Source organism: Phalangium opilio, unplaced genomic scaffold, assembly GCF_054372755.1.
Source record: "Phalangium opilio isolate 3A_F unplaced genomic scaffold, DU_Popi_V2 ptg000063l_1, whole genome shotgun sequence".
Taxonomy (NCBI): Eukaryota; Metazoa; Arthropoda; class Arachnida; order Opiliones; family Phalangiidae; genus Phalangium; species Phalangium opilio.
In genome coordinates, this window is record NW_028324180.1 from 6,833,801 (window position 1) to 6,857,359 (window position 23,559).

Sequence of the window (23,559 nt, forward strand, 5' to 3'; positions counted from 1 at the left end):
AAGTTTGTAAGTAGTCGTCTTGACTCGGAGAGGTAATATTTTGGTTTTCCCAACTTGTTATTTATATCTGTTACTTCAGTCTTAATATTAATTAAAATTGTATAAAAACATCAGGAGAGAAAATTTCCTAGGGCGATGCGCATGCAGTAGTTAACGCGTTTGAACTAAAATAAATCTATTATATAACTGTCAATTCAGACTGCTTGACTAATCGACGCCCAGTGAAAATAAATCTGCTTTACCGTCATTTTCACATGCAAATCATAGAGGAAGCCGTAGTTTTACCAAGAAAATGAACCTGTTACCAAAAATATTCTGTAGACCAATGCTCAAAAAGAATCCGTTGACCTGTGCACAAAAATATTTTTTAGACCTGTGCGCAAAAAGATTCCGCAGACCTGTTTACAGATTCCTTTAACTTAACATATACCGAAGACATGTGCACCAACACATGACATAGAGTTGTGCACCAACGCACGTCATAGAGTTGTGCACCAACTCATGTCATATAGTTTTGCATCAACTCATGTCATATAATTGTGCACCGACACATGTAGAGTTGGGCACATGTAGATTTGTGCACATGTAGAGTTGTGCACCGACACATGTAGATTTGTGCACATGTAGAGTTGTGCACCGACACATGTAGATTTGTGCACATATAGAGTTGTGCACCGACACATGTAGAGTTGTGCACTGACACATGTAGATTTGTGCACCGACACATGTCATATAGTTGTGCACCGACACATGTCATATAGTTGTGCACCGACACATGTCATATAGTTGTGTACCGTCACATATGTCATACTTACCTAGGTTGATTATCTGTGATGGCGCAAAACTAGCTTAATTAGCTGTAATCGCTAAACTAGCTTAATTAGCTGTAATCGCTAAACTAGCTTAATTAGATGTAATCGCTAAACTAGCTTAATTAGCTGTAATCGCTAAACTGGCTTAATTAGCTGTAATCGCTAAACTGGCTTAATTAGCTTTAATCGCTAATCTGGCTTAATTAGCTGTAATCGCTAATCTGGCTTAATTAGCTGTTGGGGCATTCCATGCGATTTCGACCAGTGATGTCACCATGGGTCAATCGATTTTTTCCAAATTTGGTACACCACTAGATACGATTAAGAAACTAAGGTTTGCAAGATTTTAGCTCAAAATATTGAGAAGTTTTCAAAATATTTAAATTTTCCCGGAACCCTCCATTTTTATAAAGATTTTTTTAATTTTTGCACCCCTTTTTATATATGAACCTAACTTTTTTTCTATACGGTATTTCTGAACAAATTATAAGAAACTTATTAAGTGTTGCTAGGGCTACTTATTGGTGAAAATTGCACGTTCTAGCTCAAAGCACTGCCGAGTTGTTATTAAGCATCGAAAATTAAAATTTTGTTTTCGGGGGGTCCCATTCATGGTGGTTTATGGTCATGTGGACAAGTGAAAAATTTATATATTTTAGTACCATTAGATACCTCTTAAAGAGATCTTTAAAATGAGCTCTTAAAAAAATATGGTTTTTCTAAGTTTTGAATTGACAGAAAAAAAAATAATTTCTCGAAAATGACTGGTTTTTCAAATTTTATTTTATGAAAATTGGCAAGTATTTTAACTTCTTATGGAAAATAGGGTGCGAATGTTTTCCAAATCATAATCTTTCAAATTAAATGATCTCGCTCTGGATGCAATGGCCGTTGGCTCTGATATCAGACACAAAATGGAGTTAAGAGGCACATGGCATTTGTCGTCTCTTTTGGGCCATGAAAGGCGATTAGTGTCCTTGTCTCTTTTCATGAATTTAATTAGGAAATCGTTCTCTACTGGAAAGGTTTCCAATACCAAACCAATGTACCAGTCTTGGTCATAAATGGCTGCAACATATTGACCAGCTGTCACGTCACGAAAGGAAAGCTCTTCGTCATGTTCGTGGCACTCTTCTACCACAACTTTGACTTTCTGAGCTAAATCGTCCGCAGATATTCGGTGCAAAAAGAGTTCGGTTTTCGAGATTGGAACAAACTTGTGGTGGCTTCGAGTACCTAATATTGTTGTTGCTTTTGAAAGTCTTGACTCAATTTTGTTCCGATGCAATTGAACCATTTCTTTTCGAGCATAAAAGAACTTAATTGAAGGGATATTCTTATCTGCCCACTCAAAGAACTTTTCTGGAGTTAGTATTTGATTTTGCGTTGGTGATTGAAGTGAAGCTCGAGATACTAGACGTTTAGCCGTCCCTCCAATGCCATCGCAAGGGCTTTTGCCGTGGCTGGTGGCAAAGAAATTCCATTCAGCCGTAACGCCAAAGTCGTCTTCATGGTGGCAAAGATTCACAAAGTTTTTACAGTTCTTATATTGGGACGAGGCTCCGTCGCTAAAGTAGTGTATGTGTTTCAAGTTTGGGAGTACAGTTCGAAGATGTTGAACAACTAACGTAATGTAGAAGTTTATCGTCGAAGCACCATGGTCCATTTCGTCAGAAACTATGCAGCAGCTCAGGCATTTCAGTTCATTTTCGCATTTGTAATACGATACAAACGGATGCAGTGTTGCCTGGCTATTTTCCCAGTGGAGCCCTTGTACAGCGTCTTGTACAATGAAAGAAAAATTTTCAGCAAAGTCCATCAACGTCACTATATTATTTTCCAACAGATTATCTTTTAAATTTCTTAGGTAAGTTGCTTGTGACTTGGCTATGAAATGATGAGGCGCTAGACGAGCCATGCATGTGGTAAAATTAGGTATGAAATCACTTAATGACTCTCTAACGTCTATGAGGTTTGTTTGCCCATTAATATGCACCCACTGCTTGTACGAAAGGTGATCTTCAGAATCGAATTCTCTTTCTTCAAACAATGTTTTTAGGTAAGCTGCGAAACTTTCATCACCTGGACAGTTTTCGCAGCCGTGAAGCATGCATTGCCGATCATTCGCGTCACACACAGATTTCAGCATTAGAATTTTATAGTCGATCTTCGTTGGCAAAGCCAGAGCCATCAACTTTAAATTTTGGTGAATTTCGCAGACGCACACGCTATGGGCACCTTTTGAAGAAACCGTTACGCACCACTTTGGCCTAAGTGTGCAAAATTTTGAAACTCCGATCTTCGCCTGTGGAAATATTGTCTTGAATTGGACATAAATCTCTCTAAGATTGGCGAGCAGTAACCTCTTTTGTTTTTGCACTTTGGCACCATTTTCTCTAATTGAAACGAATTCTTTTTTACCCGGACACATCCTTAAAACTTCATCGTCTTCGTTAAACAGCCGCGCTTGAGCTTCTATCTCAAGTCTTAATGCATTACCAGTCCTCTGTTGAAGATCTGGTAAAATTCCGAACTGTTTCTTTAATTTTCGAGCCTTTTTCGCCAAATAATGAGTCACTTGAAACTCTTCAGAAATTTTCGAAATAGGCCAAGAGTTTGGCACAAATGTCAAAAGCTTGCATTTATCTTGTCTTGAAGAATTTCTCACTTTTTCTTTTAATTGGGATATCAAGGTGTCGAAGACTTCATCATTGCCATTTGTTGAGCTCGGGTCGCATTCGTTTTCTTCAATGTTAAGAAGTTTCGCTACATTAGATTTTACTCCTTCCATGGTTTCTCTAACTTTTCGTTTAGCATAAGCAGGGCGTGGATGCTCGTGTAAACCATGTAGCTTAAGTGGTGATGTTTCAAGAGCCACTAACGAACTGTTAAAGGTTTCTAACTGTCGTTCGTTCTCTTGAGTTAGGGTTAAAGGTTGACTTTCCTCTTGGGCACTATCACTTTTCTCACTTAGACTTTGTGACTCATCTGGTTCAGCATTTCGAATCGAATTTAACTTGATAGTACATTGTAAACATAATTTCTGGCCTGGCTAAATATCCTTGCCAGTTCTTTCATTTAGAAGCACTGATTCTTCTAAAGATATAAGTTTTTTCAAAGAGGGACCAGAAGGTAAACATTTCAGGTGCAATTGAAATGGGTTGCAGCATTTTAATTGTAATGAAGAATATCTCGACACAAGGGCAGAAAAGTGATGAAAACAAACAGTTTTTAAAAGTTCAGCATCGATTCCAGACCTTAAAGATATAAGCACACGTTCCTCGCTTTCAATTTCAGAATACAAGTTTAAACCAACCTTTCTTGAAAAAACTAGTTTGTGACAACAGTCATCATTTTTTTCACCAACTGAACATTGTGAAAGTGCCATTATCGACAAATAAATAAAGATAATCTAATTTAAAACGTTTCCACGTAAAACTAGACGACCTTTAAATAATACCGAACTTTTTGAAATTGCTGAACAACGGACTATGTGGTTTTTTACGCCCTCTATTGACAAAGCGGCGACTTAATATGTTTTTTCCCTTTTGAGCGGGAAATGATCAACCAATAATTATCAGCCTGCCTTTTGAATGCGCTATTCTTCCCTCAACGAGGCATTTTTACATCCCAACTCTCTTCACCGTGGTATATTACGAATCGCTAGCATTTAAATTAAAATACTTGCCAATTTTCATAAAATAAAATTTGAAAAACCAGTCATTTTCGAGAAATTATTTTTTTTTCTGTCAAATCAAAACTAAGAAAAACCATATTTTTTTAAGAGCTCATTTTAAAGATCTCTTTAAGAGGTATCTAATGGTACTAAAATATATAAATTTTTCACTTGTCCACATGACCATAAACCACCATGAATGGGACCCCCCAAAAACAAAATTTTAATTTTAGATGCTTAATAACTCGGCAGTGCTTTCAGCTAGAACCGTGTAATTTTCACCAATACGTAGCCCTAGCAACACGTAATAAGTCTGTTAAATTTTGTTCAGAAATACCGTATAGAAAAAAAGCTAGGTTCATATATATAAAGGGGTGCAAAAATTAAAAAAATCTTTATAAAAATGGAGGGTTCCGGGAAAATTTAAATATTTTGAAAACTTCTCAATATTTTGAGCTAAAATCTTGCAAACCTTAGTTTCTTAATCGTATCTAGTGGTGTACCAAATTTGGAAAAAATCGATTGACCCATGGTGACATCACTGGTCGAAATCGCGCTTTGGTCCCATTGAACCGAATTCCCATTCGACAGAACGGCTTTTTTGTGGTGTCCCATTCGACCGAACGTAGCCAAAAGGTGCGATTTTATTATAGTCCCATTGGACCGAAATTCTATTGAAATGGAAGAAGACATACTGTGTGGTTTCGCATTAAATATATTTTTAATTAGTAGGAAAATCTTTTGGAAGAGGTGGCAGCTAATTAATAGGAGAATATTTTAGAAAAGGTGGTAGTTAATTAAAAGGAGAATATTTTGGAAAATGTGGTAGTTAATTAAAAGGAGAATATTTTGGAAAATGTGGCAGCTAATTAGAAGGAGAATGTTTTGGAAAAGGTTGCAGCTAATTTATAGGAGAATATTTCGGAAAAGGTGGCAGCTAATTAATAGGAGAATGTTTTGGGAAAGGTTGCAGCTAATTAATAGGAGAATATTTTGGAAAAGGTGGCATCTAATTAATTGGAGAATGTTTTGGAAAAGGTGGCAGCTAATTAGTTGGAGAATGTTTTGGAAAAGGTTGCAGCTAATTAATGGGAAAATATTTTGGCAAAGGTGGCAGCTAATTAATAGTAGAATGTTTTGGAAAAGGTGGTAGCTAATTAAAAGGAGAATATTTTGGAAAAAGTGGCAGCTAATTAGTAGGAGAATGTTTTGGAAAAGGTTGCAGCTAATTAATAGGAGAATATTTTGGAAAAGGTGGCATCTAATTAATTGGAGAATGTTTTGGAAAAGGTGGCAGCTAATTATTAGGAGAATATTTTGGAAAAGGTGGCAGCTAATTAATAGGAGAATGTTTTGGAAAAGGTGGCAGCTATTTAAAGGGAGAATATTTTGGAAAAGGTTGTAGCTAATTAAAAGGAGCATATTTTGGAAGAGGTGTCAACGACTTTTTGGAACCAAACCAAACCAAACCTAACCTAATCTAACCCACCCGAAACCAAAATATTAAAATTTTAATTTAAAACTTAAAGACATTGATGGAACTACCATCAAGACTGTACTTCATTTGTTTTTACTTTTGCACGCCAGATGGCGTTCAAAAGTTATATTTTTATAAACGGAAGACTTAAAGCCCGTCGAGCACGCTCGGGTGTCAATTGAAATATACGGGCCCACGAGAGGGAAACGATGAAAAATTCCCCAGTGGAATACCGGCTGTGGTTTGCTGACGTCATGGTGTAACCAAGAATCTGATACGCATGCGCGAGCTTTATAAAAAAAATACCCCTAGAATATGAACTTTATTAACTACGCTCGTGGTATGGTGGTTAGAGCCGTTGCCTTTTGCGCGGCAGAACCATGGGTCGCAGTTCGAATCCACACGAGGAAATATTTTTTTTTTTAAGTTTTATTTTAATTAAGGATATTTTGAGACGAAATTCATCTTAAAATAACGAGGAAAAAGTTTTAAAGTTTTAACAAAAGTAAATTTATTATTAATACAGGCCTAAGCGCGCTATCTCAGGGAAGGCAGTCAAGGTGTATTTGGTCACCACGCATAGTGGCTTGGATAACTAGGCTAGTGGTATGGTGGTTAGAGCAGTTGCCTTTTGCGCGGCAGAACCATGGGTCGCAGTTCGATTCCACACGACGAATTTTTTTTTTTTTTTTAAGTTTAATTTTAATTAACGATGTTTTGAGACGAAATTCGTCTTAAATTAACGACGAAAAAGTTTTAAAGTTTTAACAAAAGTAAATTTATTATTAATACAGGCCTAAGCGCGCTACCTCAGGGAAGGCAGTCAAGGTGTATTTGGGCACCACGCATAGATGTCGCTTTTCAAAACCTCAAATCTAGAAAATCCCCGCGAATTTTTAAAACCAGCAAAACTTTGAGATTGAGGAATTTTAAAAATATAAATAAAATATTGCCACATTTTAAAAATTGGAATAAAATGGAGTCATATTTTGAAAATAGGAATAAAATAGAGTCATATTTTAAAAAAAGGAATAAAATAGTCATATTTTAAAAATAGGAATAAAATAGAGTCATATTTTAAAAAAAGGAATACAATAGAGTCATATTTTAAAAAAAGGAATAAAATAGAGTCATATTTTAAAAAAAGGAATAAAATAGAGTCATATTTAAAAAAAGGAATAAAATAGAGTCATATTTAAAAAAAGGAATAAAATAGAGTCATATTTTAAAAATAGAAATAAAATAGAGTCATATTTTAAAAATAGGAATAAAATAGAGTCATATTTTAAAAATAGGAATAAAATAGAGTCATATTTAAAAAAAAGGAATAAAATAGAGTCATATTTTAAAAATAGGAATAAAATAGAGTCATATTTTAAAAATAGGAATAAAATAGAGTCATATTTTAAAAATAGGAATAAAATAGAGTCATATTTTAAAAATAGGAATAAAATAGAGTCATATTTTAAAAATAGGAATAAAATAGAGTCATATTTTAAAAATAGGAATAAAATAGAGTCCCATTTTAAAAATAGGAATAAAATAGAGTCCCATTTTAAAAATAGGAATAAAATTGTTCACATTTTAAAAACAGGAATATTATTGTTTTAATGTGGCACTATATTAATACTAGTTTTAAAATGTTTTAAAATGTTTTAAAATAATCTGAATCAGTTTTGTTTGACTTACGTAATAAAAATTAATGTTCTGTTTTAACATTCCTGTTTTTAAAATGAGATAAAAAAAACTTAGGCATTCGGCGAATTAAAAGGTACCGAAAAAATTCTCGGGGGAGCGCGCTCAGGCTGGGCGCGTGGTATAGGTGGTATATCGGTTAGAAATATTGAGTTTTGCTCGGCAGAACCATGGGTCGCAAGTTCGATTCCACACGAGAAAATAATTTTTTTTTTTCACGTTTTATTTTAATTAAAGATGTTTCGGGACGAAATTCATCTTAAGATAATAAGGAAAAAGTTTGAAAATTATAACTTAAGTAAATTATTTGAATGATTGCGCTGTTAAAGAATTCACAACGAGGGCATACTCACTCACTTCTATTACTGTGTTGCACTATTAGAATAATAATAGAAGTAAATAAATTAACGTTAGAATTACGGGTAATCGTTTTAGCATAGTTACGGCTATTCACGTAAATTTTCTATACGCCTTTTAAGTTCGGTACGCTGTGGCTAATATTATGAGTCCATCCCTGGGCCATTTTTTGATAGTAATAATAGTAATTCGACAGTTGCCGTGCAAAAGTATTCTGTGCCCAGCCGGGCACATCTTGTTTAATTCTATATATCTCTTGCCTTGAAAGGAATGAAAGCGAGCGTTTTAATTAGTATCACGAAACATTTACTTTTAATATTATGAACATACCTTTCGGAGATTCGAACCAACAACCTATCGCTTCGCAGTCCAACATCGTGTCCACTTCACCACCGAATCGCTGACGGCTACAGTGTTTCAAGTTATATTCACGTATTTTTATGGGCATATTCGGACGATTGGGATTTCGGTCCATTGGGAATATAGCCATTGTATTGGGCTGGAAATCTAAAATCATTGCGGGATATTCGGTAGAATGGGATTTCGGTCCATTGGGAATTCTGTTGAAAGGAACGATACCGAAATCGCATGGAATGCCCCTGTAATCGCTTATCTGCCTTAATTATCTGTAATCGCTAATCTAGCTTAATCAGCTGTAATAGCTAATCTAGCTTTATTAGCTGTAATCACTAACCTGGCTTAATTAGCTACAAGCGCTAAACTAGCTTAATTAGCTGTAATCGCTAAACTAGCATAATTAGCTGTAATCGCTAATCTGGCTTAATTAGCTGTAATCACTAATCTGGCTTAATAAGCTGTAATCGGTAATATGGCTTAATTAGCTGTAATCGCTAATTTGGCTTAGTTAGCTGTAATCGCTAATCTAGCTTAATTAGCTGTAATCGCTAATCTGACTTAATTAGCTGTAATCGCTAATCTAGCTTGATTAGCTGTATGCGCTAATCTAGCTTGATTAGGTGTAATCACTTATCTAGCTTAATTAGCTGTAATCGCTGATCTAGCTTGATTAGGTGTAATCGCTAATCTAGCTTAATTAGCTGTAATCGCTGATCTAACTTAATTAGTTGTAATCGCTGATCTAACTTAATTAGGTGTAATCGCTAATCTGGCTTATTAGCTGTAATCGCTAATCTAGCTTATTAGCTGTAATCGCTAAACTAGCTTAATTAGCTGTATTCGCTAATCTAGCTTTATTAGCTGTAATAGCTAATCTAGCTTGATTAGCTGTAATCGCTAATCTAGCTTAATTAGCTGTTATCGCGAATCTAGCCTGATTAGCTGTTATCGCTAATCTAGCTTGATTAGCTGTTATCGCTAAACTAGCTTGATTAGCTGTAATCGCTAATCTAGCTTAATTAGCTCTAATCGCTGATCTAACTTAATTAGGTGTAATCGCTGATCTAACTTAATTAGGTGTAATCGCTGATCTAACTTAATTAGGTGTAATCGCTGATCTAACTTAATTATGTGTAATCGCTAATCTAGCTTATTAGCTGTAATCGCTAATCTAGCTTATTAGCTGTAATCGCTAAACTAGCTTAATTATCTGTAATCGCTAATCTAGCTTTATTAGCTGTAATAGCTAATCTAGCTTTATTAGCTGTAATCGCTAATCTGGCTTAATTAGCTACAAGCGCTAAACTAGCTTAATTAGCTGTAATCGCTAAACTAGCTTAATTAGCTGTAAACGCTAAACTAGCTTAATTAGCTGTAATCGCTAATCTGGCTTAATTAGCTGTAATCGCTAATCTGGCTTAATTAGCTGTAATCGCTAATCTGGCTTAATTAGCTGTAATCGCTTATCTGGCTTAACTATCTGTAATCGCTTATCTGGCTTAATTATCTGTAATCGCTAATCTGGCTTAATTATCTGTAATCGCTAATCTGGCTTAATTATCTGTATTCGCTAATCTGGCATAATAAGCTGTAATCGCAAATCTGGCTTAATTAGCTGTAATCGCTAATCTAGCTTAATTAGCTGTAATCGCTGATCTAACTTAATTAGGTGTAATCGCTGATAACTTAATTAGGTGTAATCGCTAATCTAGTTTATTAGCTGTAATCGCTAATCTAGCTTATTAGCTGTAAGCGCTAAACTAGCTTAATTAGCTGTAATAGCTAATCTAGCTTTATTAGCTGTAATAGCTAATCTAGCTTTATTAGCTGTAATCCTTAATCTGGCTTAATTAGCTACAAGCGCTAAACTAGCTTAATTAGCTGTAATCGCTAAACTAGCTTAATTAGCTGTAATCGCTAAACTAGCTTAATTAGCTGTAATCGCTAAACTAGCTTAATTAGCTGTAATCGCTAAACTAGCTTAATTAGCTGTAATCGCTAAACTAGCTTAATTAGCTGTAATCGCTAATCTGGCTTAATTAGCTGTAATCGCTAATCTGGCTTAATTAGCTGTAATCGCTAATCTGGCTTAATTAGCTGTAATCGCTTATCTGGCTTAATTATCTGTAATCGCATATCTGGCTTAATTATCTGTAATCGCTAATCTGGCTTAATTATCTGTAATCGCTAATCTGGCTTAATTATCTGTAATCGCTAATCTGGCATAATTAGCTGTAATCGCAAATCTGGCTTAATTAGCTGTAATCGCTAATCTAGCTTGATTAGCTGTAATCGCTAATCTAGCTTAATTAGCTGTAATCGCTGATCTAACTTAATTAGGTGTAATCGCTGATCTAACTTAATTAGGTGTAATCGCTAATCTAGCTTATTAGCTGTAATCGCTAATCTAGCTTATTAGCTATAATCGCTAAACTAGCTCGCTAATTTAGCTTAATTACCTGTTATCGGTAGTCTAGCTTAATTTATTATTATTATTATTGTTGTTGAGGAGGGTACGCGCCCTAGCACCGATGCCAAAGGCATATTGTGCATCCTCATATTCAGGCCTTGAATAGGCCCGTAGCTGCAGCGTAGCGAAGAATTCGCTCCACCGTAATAGAGGAGACCCTCGAGGGTTCCAAAGTATGTGAATCAAAATATTCTAGTCTAAGCGAGGCGAAGCAGTCGCACTCGCAAAGTACGTGAGCGGATGTTTCTTCCTTCTCCTGACACGACCTACAGAGAGGGTCGTCGGCAAAATCCATCAGATGGAGGTGCCTATTAAGCCGACAGTGCCCGGTCAAAAGACCGGTGGCCAGCCTAATATCCCATCTGCTGAGCGAAATTAGGTCTCTGGCACGAGACCTGCAGGGACCATTGACAAAACGTTGTCTGTCTCTGGCCCTCCATGTTATGCCAGAGCTGGTTTTGTATGACAGTCAACCTGTCATGCAGACACCGTTTGACGTGCCTGTAGGGGATGGGGACGGCCGGCCCCGGCCCCTAGAGCTTGGCCTCCGCACCCCTTTTCGCAAATCTATCGGCTTGCTCATTGCATTGATATCCGCTATGCCCTGGCACCCAGTACAACAGAACCCTGTTGCAGGATGCCAGTCGCGCTAGCAGATCAAGGCAGCTGCGCACCAGTTGAGAGGTAATCTCACACTGGTTCAGCGCATTCAAGGCGGCCTGACTGTCAGAGTAAATTCTCACAGTCCGTCCGGTATACCCTTTGTTCATACAGTAATCTGCGCAATAACAGATCTGGGCAATTTCCGCCTGGAACACACTAGCAAAGGTGCCCAGGCATGCAGAAAAACCGACCCTTGTGGTTTGGCAGTAATAGCCGGCGCCAGCGCCGGAGTCAGTCTTAGAACCATCGGTGAACCAAATAGTTTCACCTCCAGTGCCAAGAGGCAGCAGGTTAGTCCACTCGGCCCGACTGGGAAAGTGGATGCTGAATGGCTTAGTGAAGTCAAAACTGGTAACGGTTTTGTCAGAGCACATCGTAAGCGACGGCTCGAGTGCGGCGTACTCCCGAAAGAGCTTCGTATGACTGTAATCCCAGAGTCTTGGGACCCAACAGCCATTAATGTGGAGCCTGTAGGCCCCCATGACAGCCTCCTCCTCAATAAAAAGATGAAGAGGAAGCATGTCAAGGAGCACCTCCAGGGAAGCAGTTGGGGTTGATCTCATGGCCCCCGTAACACCGATGCAGGCAAGCCTTTGAAGCTTGCGCAGGGCAGCCTGCACCGTTTTAAGCCGGACCCTTGTCCACCAGACAAGTGCCCCGTAGGATAATATGGGTCTGATGATCCCAGTATAGAGCCAGTGTACAGCCTTGGGGTTAAGGCCCCAAGTCTGGCCGACAGAGCTCCTGGTCCTCCAGAAAAGCATTTTGGTCTTCTTGATGCACCGATCAAGATGCGGCTTCCATGTGAGTCTACAATCAAAAGTCACCCCCAGGTATTTCACCTCGGTGGACTTTGTCAGGACCTGGCCAAAGAAAGAGATATCATTGAACAGATCCTTAGTGTTCTTCCTCGTAAATGGAACAAGGACAGTTTTGTTAGGATTAACAGTGAGGTTGACCGCCTGACACCATTGCTCCACGTTAGAGAGAGCAGATCTCATAAGTGCGGTGACAGTATCCGGGAACTTCCCGGTAAAGACTATCGCCACATCGTCCGCATACCCGAAACAGTGACAGCCCCCAGAACCCCTGAGCCTCTCCAAGAGTTCGTCCACCACCAGGCACCACAACAGGGGGGAGAGCACTCCACCCTGAGGGCAGCCCCTACTGGTAGTCACCCCTAGAGAGTCCCCAAGGAGAGACGCCGTCACCTCTCGGTCGGTCAGCATGGACTTGATCCAGCGGCCAAGAGTGTCGCTGATGCTAAATCTCTTGACAGCTTCAGTAATAACCGAGCTTGAGACCTTATCAAAGGCCCCCTCGATATCGAGGAAAATGGCCACTGAAAATTCCTGAAACTCGAATGCCCTATCCAGGCAATTCGTAAGGCCGTGAAGGGCCGTCTCAGTTGATTTACCTTTTTGGTAAGCAAATTGTGAAGAAGAGAGAGGAGTTACCGAAAGTACCTCGTCTCTAATGTACCTGTCCACCAGCTTCTCCAGGATTTTGAGGAAGAAGGAGGTCAGGCATATGGGCCTAAATGCCTTCGCCTCGAGATAGGAAACCTTCCCGGGCTTGGGAATAAAGATGACCCTAGAGCGCTTCCAGTCACGAGGTATGTGGCCGAGAGCAATGCAAAGTCTATAGATTTTGCATAACGGAGAGGCGATGTGGTCTAAGCCCTCCTGCAAAAGCCGAGGAAAGACCCCATCGGGTCCCGGAGACTTGTAGGCCTCAAAACAGTTGACAGCCCATCGAAGCTTGGGAATCGTAACAACCTGCCTGGCTACAAGCCAGTCCTCCCTCTTCGCCCTGTGCAGGACAGGGTATCGAGAGTCAGGGTTTGTTGGATTGATTGAAGTGGAGTCAGGAAAGTGGACCTCCAGCATATGCTTGAGAGTCTCAGCCCCAGACTTAGTGTACACACCCTCCTGCAACTTAATAGTATTAAGTCGGTGTGTGTTGTCGTGCGCTAGGATCTTCATGACCCTAGCCGTGGCAGGGACATTGGAGACTTGCTCACAGAAGGTCCGCCAAGAGTCCTTCTTAGCAGCTCTAATGGCCGTGTTGTAGGTATTAAGGGACTGCCTGTATCCAGTCCAGTCTCCCGTGCGCTTGGCTTTGTTAAAGAGCCTGCGCGTGTATTTCCGGAGCCGGCTGAGATCCGCATTCCACCAAGGAACAAGCCTCGAGCGGTTAACGGTCTTGAGTGGGCAGTTCCGGTGAAACGACTCAATGATAGCACTGTTAGTCACCAGCAGCCCTATCAAGATCGTTGGGTGAAGTAAGTTTAGGGGTGTGACCATCTCCGTAGGGTAGGATTAGGTCTTCCTTATAGCCGACCCAATTGGTCGGTTTTGGATTGCGTATCTCCGTCCCCACCGGGACAGAGGTAGTCGCGACAGTAAAGCAGATGTGCCTATGATCCGACAGAGACGGCTCATTAGACACATGCCAGTTAGACACGGAAGACACGAGGTTTTCCGTGGCTAGAGTGAGGTCAATGACCTCCCTTCTATTAGAAGTAACAAAAGTAGGTTCATTGTTCTGATTAAGAATATGGAGTTTACAACCAACTAAATTTTCTAGTAAATCATCACCTCTCCTGTTGCAGTCAGAACTGCCCCACGTGATGTGATGAGCGTTGGCGTCGCAGGCCCTCTCTTTTCACATTGATCGACCAAATTGATCGCCTCAATTGTCGAGAGAGAGTCCGCGTCGTGGGCAAAGTAAGCAGAGGCAGCCGTGATAGTCAACTTGGCATGCCCAGTGGCCAGGACTAGCTTCACGGCCGCCGTGTCCTGGGACGTGTACAGCGGTAGAGCGATACAGCAAAGATCCCTCCGAACCAGAATACACGCCCTAGGTCTAGCAGAAGTATGGTCATAAAATAGTGACCCTGCCGCGTCAAGACCTAGGATTTTGCCATGGCAAATCCACGGTTCTTGTATGAGGGCCAGATCAAGACCCTCTATAGCAAACCTCCTGCAGAGTACCGCAGAGGCCGCCTTACTATGGTGCAGATTGATTTGAATCGCACGTAGCGTCCCCATTGTCCTTAAGAGAGGGGTTCAGAAGGGACCTAGCTACACCTCATCAGTCCCGAGAGGGCTAGTGGCACCTCCCCCCTGACAGGCAAGCTCCCAGTACCAAGATCCTCCCCCTCACCAGGACCACTGGAACGCTCATCGGCTGAACCCCGAAGGGTCCCATCCGATTCTTCCAGTAGGGTGGATTCATCCATGGAAGAACAAGCTTCCGAATGAGCCACCCCCTCCCCCTCTGTGCCTAGAGCGACACCAGCGAGCTCCACAGCGAGATCCCCCATCTCGCTAGTCCCACCCCCTGCCGTAGCCTCGGCTGCAGTGGTTTTGGTGGTTTCCGTGTGCTGTAGGAGTTTGAAGGAACCCTTGTCAACTCCAGTGAAGCCCACGTAGCCAGCATTCTTAATGGCTTCCAGCGAGGAGCCATCAATGGACAGTACCCAGTATCGCACTGCCCTGTCCACGTATGTCCGAATGCATTTCCAGTATTCGGTAGCAAAGCCATCGTTAAGGGCCTTGAGACGCCGGAACAGCACCGCCGGCTCTTTAGTGATCTGGTCTCTGGTGCGGAACATTACCTTAAACGGCTTAGGGAGTTCGCTAGCTCTCATTACTGAGAGCACCGCATCCCCCACCACCGAGTAGGCTAAATTATCCTTCAGCCATTGACCAGTGAACGTATCCTCGCAGGAGTATACCAGGGCCCCGGCCGTCAATCTAAAATTCGCAAGGCGCGGTAGATGGCTCCCCGAAGGTATCCCATCCAGCGCCCTTAGAATCGCCTTCTGGAGCCCACGTCTTCCTCCGTAATGACCGCCTTCGGATAGCCATTTTTAAGAATGGCCATCTTTTCAGCGCTGGCGGCGTCTCTATAGGACTTAGCCTTTTTCGACGCCGCCTGCGAGGTACTGGGCGAGGGAGTCGAGTCCTCCGTTCTAGGCCTCTTCAACTGGGTGTCACGTGTCGCCGCACCCCCAGCGGGGGTGGAGACCGTTCCAGACCCCGATTTGGCCTTTTCCTTAGCGATCTGTCGTTTGAGACGACGTCGCGCGGTACGTTTCGAAGCCTTACCAGTCACATGCACCGATAAATTGGCACGAGTATCGCTGGATACAGGCCCTAGCGTAGTGGTATCAGTGTGGGTTCTGCATTGAGCAGACCCCTGCACCGTAGGTTTGGTAGTGTTAGAGTTTGTTTTAATAGAGGTTTCCATAAGAATCCCACGAGTAAGGGGGCAAGTAAAAAGGTCACCACCCGGTAGTCCCCCACCCGGGTGGAAGGCTAGATACAACGGGGTGTCGCCTGGTGCCCCGAGGGGATCGTTAGCGATACCGTAGTTTTACTTCCCCAGTATCATGCAGCCCTCGGCACGATGCCTCAACACCTTGGCTTGGGATGGACGCGTATCCGCTTAGCCCACACAACGAAGTGGTTACCAGCTCTCACCACCGAGGAGGTGTGATACTTCGCATTGATGAGGACCCAAGCTAGCGTGTGTAAAGTTAAAAACGCGAGCGGGAAGCCAAAGCAAGGGGGGAAGAGAACACCACATCTAGCTTGCGTCCCCAACTTCGAGAGCCCTAGCTTAATTAGCTGTTATCGCTAATCTAGCTTAATTAGTCGTAGACTTTTGCACTAACAGAATTCAGAGATGTCATAGACTTGGGCAAAGCTTTTTCTTAAATAAATTCGATTTGGAACGAGCTCATGGACTCTCTAACTATTCAAGATATTTTAACTTCAATAGAGCATTTCATCCATTAAACTTGAAATAGAATCACACCAAATGTTATATTCAACCACTAAACGCTAATAAAGGCGAGTTTCGAATGTGTTGTCAATTTCTAATACAACAGCGTATCATTGAAAAAATCGCAAATCGAGGTATTTTTGAAAAATTTAAACAAAACATACTTAAGCTTAATTTTTGTGAATGAAGAGTAGAAAAGGACCTAATATAAAGATCATACGTTCATTTAAAAGCGTTTTTAATCCTAAGATATGTATAGTTTTTGTAGTATACGTTCCACAATTTGGCCTTTTTTTAAAAAAATCCCATGTTATTTCTATGGGAATTTTCCAGTTTTTTGCCAAAAAGGCTGATTAATTTTATGTAAATGAAAACCACCCTTAGCAACTTTTTTTTTTATAAAATAAACTATTAGATGAATCTCTTTGAAATTTTAACCACTTATTCAGGACCCGGATTGTGTTTCTGTGGAATTTTTTCAAAACAGTTAACAGAACACAAAAAAAGTTAGAGCCAATAAAATGACCTTCCTTATACATTAGAGGCAGTATGAAGTCTTATCTAAGAGAGCTACCGCTCTCCTAGAATTGTTTGCTTAAATGCATATCTAAATCAACTATTATTTTTAATTTTTCAAAATTTAATAGCTACGGAATCTAGTTGAAGTAACTTAACAGCGAGGCTCCGACGCATGATCTCCTGTTTACTAGACATGCGCTTTAACCACTAAGCCACGGAGCCTTTGCTGTGAAGCGATATGAATACAGAATGTTCAGTAAATTAACTAAATTATCTCAACGGAACTTTTACACTATTGTTTTCATATATGCATATCTAAATCAACTATTATTTTTAATTTTTCAAAATGTAATAGCTACGAAATCTTGTTCAAGTAACATAACAGCGAGGCACCGACGAGAATCGAACTCATGATCTCCTGTTTACTAGACAGGCGCTTTAACCACTTAGCCACAGAGCCTTTGCTGTGAAGTGATATGAATGCAGAATATTTCAGTAAATTAACTAAATTATCTCATTGGAACTTTTACACTATTGTTTTCGTATATGCATATCTAAATCAACTATTATTTTTAATTTTTAAAAATTTAATAGCTACGAAATGTAGTTCAAGTAACATACCAGCGAGGCTCCGACGAGAATCGAACTCATGATCTCCTGTTTACAAGACAGGCGCTTTAACCTCTAAGCCACGGAGCCCTTGCTTTGAAGCGACATGGATGCTGAATATTCCAGTAATTTAACTAAAATAACTCATCGGAATTTTTACCCTATTGTTTTTACCTCTCCGAGTGACGTATGTCACGGAGAGATTCTAATTTCGACGTGTCTGTGTGTGTGTGTCTGTCTGTTGTTACACCCACGTGACCGCGTTCGCAGTTTGCAAATCGGAGCAAACGTGTTCTCAATTTCCGGAAATTTCGAAAATTGTATTACACTTACAGGCTATTACTCCATTGCCTGTCTAACATCACCAGCCTCTGGTCTTTGTCCATCCCACATGGACACCAGTCTGTACACACTGGCATCTAATCACAATCATCTGCTGCTCTTTGTCCATCCCACATGAACACCAGTCTGTACACACTGGCTTCTAATCCCCACCCTCTTGTGGTCTTTGTCCATCCCACATGGACACCAGTCTGTACACACTGGCTTCTAATCACCACCGTCATCTGCTCTTTGTCCATCCCACATGGACACCAGTCTGTACACCTGGCTTCTAACACCACCATCTTCTGGTCTTTTTTTTTGTCCATCCCACATTGACACCAGTCTGTACACACTGGTTTCTACACACCACCATCTTCTGGTCATTGTTTTTGTCCATCCCACATGGACACCAGTCTGCACACCTGGCTTCTACTCCATCATCATCCTTAAGGTTAAGACATACGCGGCGATCGGCCAGGGTTACGAGAAACGTCCGGCCTCCCTAAGGTGGGGCTTCCACCAAAGGTTCACGCAATTGCGCTGTTCTTATCCATAGCTGCGATTCGAAACCCTTATATACTACCTATTTTAGTAAGGCGAAGCAACCGGCGTATGCATAATTTAGACGCCAATATTAGTCAAGTCTCTCAAGAATGTTTAATTGTTCTTTTTTAAAACGATGTAACGTTCAATAAGGCGAATAACTTACGAAGAAAATATTAAATATTAATTATATTTATTTTAATATTTAAGATAATCTTGTTTCTCAATTCAAAATTAATACGGAAAGAGTTAAAAAGCAGTCTATGTTTTTGTCTGTATGTGTCCGTCCGTTGTTACAGTAGTGCGCTGCGTTAGAAGTTCGTTTTGTTTTGATGTGTAAAGAAAAGCCAACACAACCATAATATTCCCTTTATCCTTAATATAAAGTGAATATGTGGAAATATTTTTCGTAATTATAATGCATTTAGTACTTTTGTAGCTTTAAAGCTCTATTTCATTTTGATATTCCAAGGATTTTTTTAAATATTATTATTTAAAATGGATGTTTATATATTACTTAAGCTATACTACATCTGTTTATAGCATAATCCTTTCTAAAGTCACAGTGAATACAAGCACAACGGTGCTATGTTGGTCAAATGAACATTTATTTGTCATTAGGCCTAGTGAACCAAAAAGTACACGTTTGGGTTTGGTTTTCGTTTCTGTATGCAGAGACATTAACGGTTCAGAGTGAGCCGAAAGTTAAATACACTGTTAAATAATTTGGCTTAGAAATTATAATCATGGTGGAAATCTGGGCCGCGTTCAGCAGAGCCCAGCGCTGCTGAACGCGGCCCAGGGATTTTGTTTTGATTTTTTACGTCACGGTGCTTAGTGCTGAGCTAGCGCGGTCTTCAAAGAAAATAGTCGGCTTTTTGGATAACGTGACGTAAAACGCGTAGTTCTCAGCTTGGCGAAAAAACCATGGAGGAATTAATACAAATAGCTCTATGGGACTATAGCTATTTAATTGGCGTGAAACCAGTTGATCACGCGAGAATTTGAAGAGATATGTTAGTTTCTAATTTTAATTATAAAAGTTGTTATCTATCTCTATAAATATGTTATCCTACAATTTTTGTTAAGCCTTGGTACCTTGCACGCTTTATTGCGCTAGCGTCATTTATAAAACGCCGATGACCCGTTTTTCCTCCATCGGATGATTTTAATTATATTTATAAGATTTATACGATTTTAATTAATAATGATAAACTTGTACACGACAAGTATATCATTATTGGATGTAAAATGTCGTCTGATTTACAGTAAATTTGCTATGCTTTGTATACTGCTTTAATATTTCATAAATTTTAACTTAAGAAACATTTCCATATCTGGGTAAATAAGTTTGTAAGTAGTCGTCTTGACTCGGAGAGGTAATATTTTGGTTTTCCCAACTTGTAATTTTTCAAAATTTAATAGCTACGAAAAATAGATCAAGAATATAACAGCGAGGCTCCAACGAGAATCGAACTCTTGATCTCCAGTTTACTAGACAGGCGCTTTAACCACTAAGCCACGGAGCCCTTGCTTTGAAGTGACATGAATGCTGAATATTCCAGTATAAGCCAGGACAGATAGGCTAAAAAAGGGCTTGACCTAGAACATTTGAACATAAAGATGAAAATTGGTACATGTGTTGTTTTTGACCCAACAAAAAATATACTAAAAGTCCCCTGCTGTAGAGCGCGAGCTTTCACCGCCATCTTGGAAAATGGCCGCCAGCTACAATGTATTCCACATTCTTCTTCAAAAATTATGAAAATTGGTACACATTATGACTGGGACCACATGAGCATCATTGAAAAATTTTACAGCTCTGTGTTCGATAGTTTGGTCGCCATATTGGAAAATGGCCGCCATCAATGCTAGGTACAGTATATTTCACCATGTTGTTGGAAAATTATGAAAATTGACAGATATTATAATCAGAGCTGTGTAAACCTCATTATAAAATATTGAAACCATTCATGAGATAGTTTGGCCGCCATGTTGGAAAATGGCCCCCGGGAATGTCATTTAGATACAGTATACTTTTCAAAAATTATGATAATTGGTAAATTTATTGTTGAAGACCGTCTACACATCATACTTGAATACTGAAGACGTGCTGATAGTTTGGGCGCCATCTTGGAAAATGACTGCGTGAAATGCCTAATATATCACCGATATATAAATTTTTTTGATATTTCTTTAGTCTTTACTGAGTAGATTATTTTCATGAACGCATTAAACACCATAAAAATAAATATTTCCAAGTCTAAGTTATCGACCCCATCTTTAAAAATAGTCACTGAAGCTATATCTGATGCAGGAATCAGAGTGGTGTGAATGGGTCTTTGACCGAAATAGCGATAGCGAACCCATCCCCACTGTTCGGGATTAAATCGTTTCCTAGCTATTGTTGACTTAATCTTTTCATTAAAAACTCTCAACGTATTTGTAAGATGTTGATTTTCTGTCTTTACTTTAAACCCCACCTTATCATAACCACATCCAGTTACAGCATGTAAATGAAAGAAGTGTTCTCTGAACCTTTTTTTCTCAAATGCCTCCATTTGAGATTCTCTACTTGGTGCCGTTATGGTTTCAGATTTAAGAATGAAAACGTTCCATTTTCGGGTGTGATAGTCTAGCAAAAGAACCAAGCTATTCCGCTACTACAATAGCTAGGAAACCATTTAAACCGCGAAGAATGGGGATGGGTTCGCGATCCCGAATCCTAAGTCCCATTCACGCCACTCAAGACCAACGTTTAATACTCATTATCTGTAACTGCGGAACCTCTTGTGTAAAGAACTGTGGCAGCAAAAGGGCTTCTTGTGGCGGAGGGGGCCCGAGTTCGGTGTGCCGGTTGGTTCAGACCGTTCCTTGTCCCGTTCCCTGAAGGTTTTGCTCGGCCGCTTTGCCCCCGCCCAGGTGTTGCCTTAATTGGCTCACCCCACTATTGGCCACCCTCTGAGGGTCGCGGATGCATTGTTTCGGTCGTGTGGCACTGATGTTCTTGGAGGGAAATCCTCCGTCTCTTCGAGGCTCCTACTGCCTTAATCCTTCCCTGTCACCGACCACCATCTTGCTGGGGTCGCCGCTGACGGTGTCCAGCTTTTGTCACCTGCTCAAGGGGTGTTTGTCGGGGCCGCTGACCGATCCCGTGTGCCTTGATGGCGTTTCCGCGCGTTCAATTTGGAATATGACGAGCCCCCAGCTAGGTGCTCCGCCTAATCAAGGCCTCTGACATGCAATTATTGTGAAAAAAATCTTCAGGCTGACGAAATGAATATGAACGAACTGTTAGAGATTTGTCTTAAATCTAATCTTTAACAACACGAGAATGTATAAACCCCCATATTAAAATATATACCCTAATCAACATGTTCAGAATTACAGCTTTGAATAACTTTTCTTTCTATCAGAATTTAGGGTAATAATTTTCGAGTGGCCATTTTCAAAGATGGCGTCGATAATATTTACTTGGAGATGGCTATTTTTTGGTGTATATTACGTTAATGAAAATCATCTACTCAATGTAGGAATTTCGAAAAGATATATTTAGTATTTCAAGCAGTCATTTTCCAAGATGGTGCCCAAACTATCAGTAGCACGTCTTCAATATTCAATAATTGTGTTTAGACGGTCTTCAACATAATTATTACCAATTTTCATAATTTATGAATAATATACTGTATCTAAATGACATTCCCGGCGGCCATTTTCCAACATGGCGGCCAAACTATCTCATGAATGATTTCAATATTTTACTATGAGGTTTACACAGCTCTGATTATAATATCTGTCAATTTTCATAATTTTCCAACAACATGGTGAAATATACTGTACCTAGCATTGATGGCGGCCATTTTCCAATATGGCGACCAAACTATCGAACACAGAGCTGTAAAATTTTTCTATGATGCTCATGTGGCTCCAGTGATAATGTGTACCAATTTTCATAATTTTTGAAGAAGAATGTGGAATACATTGTAGCTGGCACTCCCGGCGGCCATTTTCCAAGATGGCGGCGAAAGCTCGCGCTCTACAGCAGGGGACTTTTAGTATATTTTTTGTTGGCTCGAAAATAACACATGTACCAATTTTCATCTTTATGTTCAAATGTTCTAGGTCAAACCCTAAAAGTCCTGGGCTAGTAATTGAACTAAATTAACTCATCGGAATTTTTACCCTATTGTTTTAATTTTTCAAAATTTAATAGCTACGAAAAATAATTCAAGAACATAACAGCGAGGCTCCGACGAGAATCGAACTCATGATCTCCTGTTTGCAAGACAGGCGCTTTAACCACTACGCCACGCAGCCCTTGCTTTGAAGCGACATAAATGCTGAATATTCCAGTAATTTAACTAAATTATCTCATCGGAACTTTTGCCCTATTATTGTAATTTTTCAAAATTTAATAACTACAAAATCTAGTTCAAGTAGCGAGGCTCCGACGAGAATCGAACTCATGATCTCCTGTTTACTACACAGGCGCTTTAACCACTAAGAAACGGAACCTTTGCTGTGAAGCGATATGAATGCAGAATATTTCAGTAATTTAACTAAATTATCTCATCGGAACTTTTACTCTATTATTTGCTTAAATGCATATCTAAATCAACTATTATTATTATACGTCACTCGGAGAGGTTCTGTAACGATCGTGTGTGTCTGTGTGTGTGGGCGTCTGTATACGATTGACAAGTGGGGATCCTGACAATCTTTTCACCCACATAGTGGGGACCCGACTTACATGTGGGGACATTTTAAAGTCCTCACATGTAAGTAATTAGATAAATGATATAATTAGACTAATTAGAGCCCAAATTAATTTTTTTAAAAAAGTCCCCACTTGTAAGGTACTTGGTGTTTTCACATTACAAGTGGGGACCATGGAAATTAACACATATCCGAGAGATGTCGCCAGAGGTTTTCACACACCCGGGTACCCAGTTGTACGAAATGAGGACCATATGGTCTCTTCGGCGTACATGTGGGGGCTCAAAAATGAGTTTTCATTACAATAAGCACAGATAGATGTCGCTACTTTAGAAATACAAAATATACATTATTCAGCGATAACAATATAAAATCTTGTATCTCACAGACCGAACGGTGACTTTTTCATAATTTAATTACACTTGACGTACGAAAACTACTTTTCCTAATTCTTTAGGCGTCATTAAATTAACTTCGTTTAAAACATTAACTCGATTTAAAAAACTGTATGTCCCCAGATGTACATTAAAAAGATGGCCAAGTTCCC

At 39.8% G+C, this 23,559-nt stretch overlaps 2 non-coding genes across 2 annotated transcripts; both read right to left on the reverse strand.

The window, feature by feature from the left end:
- Positions 1 to 17,446: 17,446 nt before the first annotated feature.
- TRNAT-UGU (transfer RNA threonine (anticodon UGU)) lies at positions 17,447 to 17,519 on the reverse strand. The gene has a single exon. It is a non-coding gene; the product is annotated as a tRNA-Thr (tRNA).
- Positions 17,520 to 22,540: 5,021 nt separating this feature from the next.
- On the reverse strand, positions 22,541 to 22,613 carry TRNAA-UGC (transfer RNA alanine (anticodon UGC)). Its single transcript has one exon. It is a non-coding gene; the product is annotated as a tRNA-Ala (tRNA).
- Positions 22,614 to 23,559: the final 946 nt, after the last annotated feature.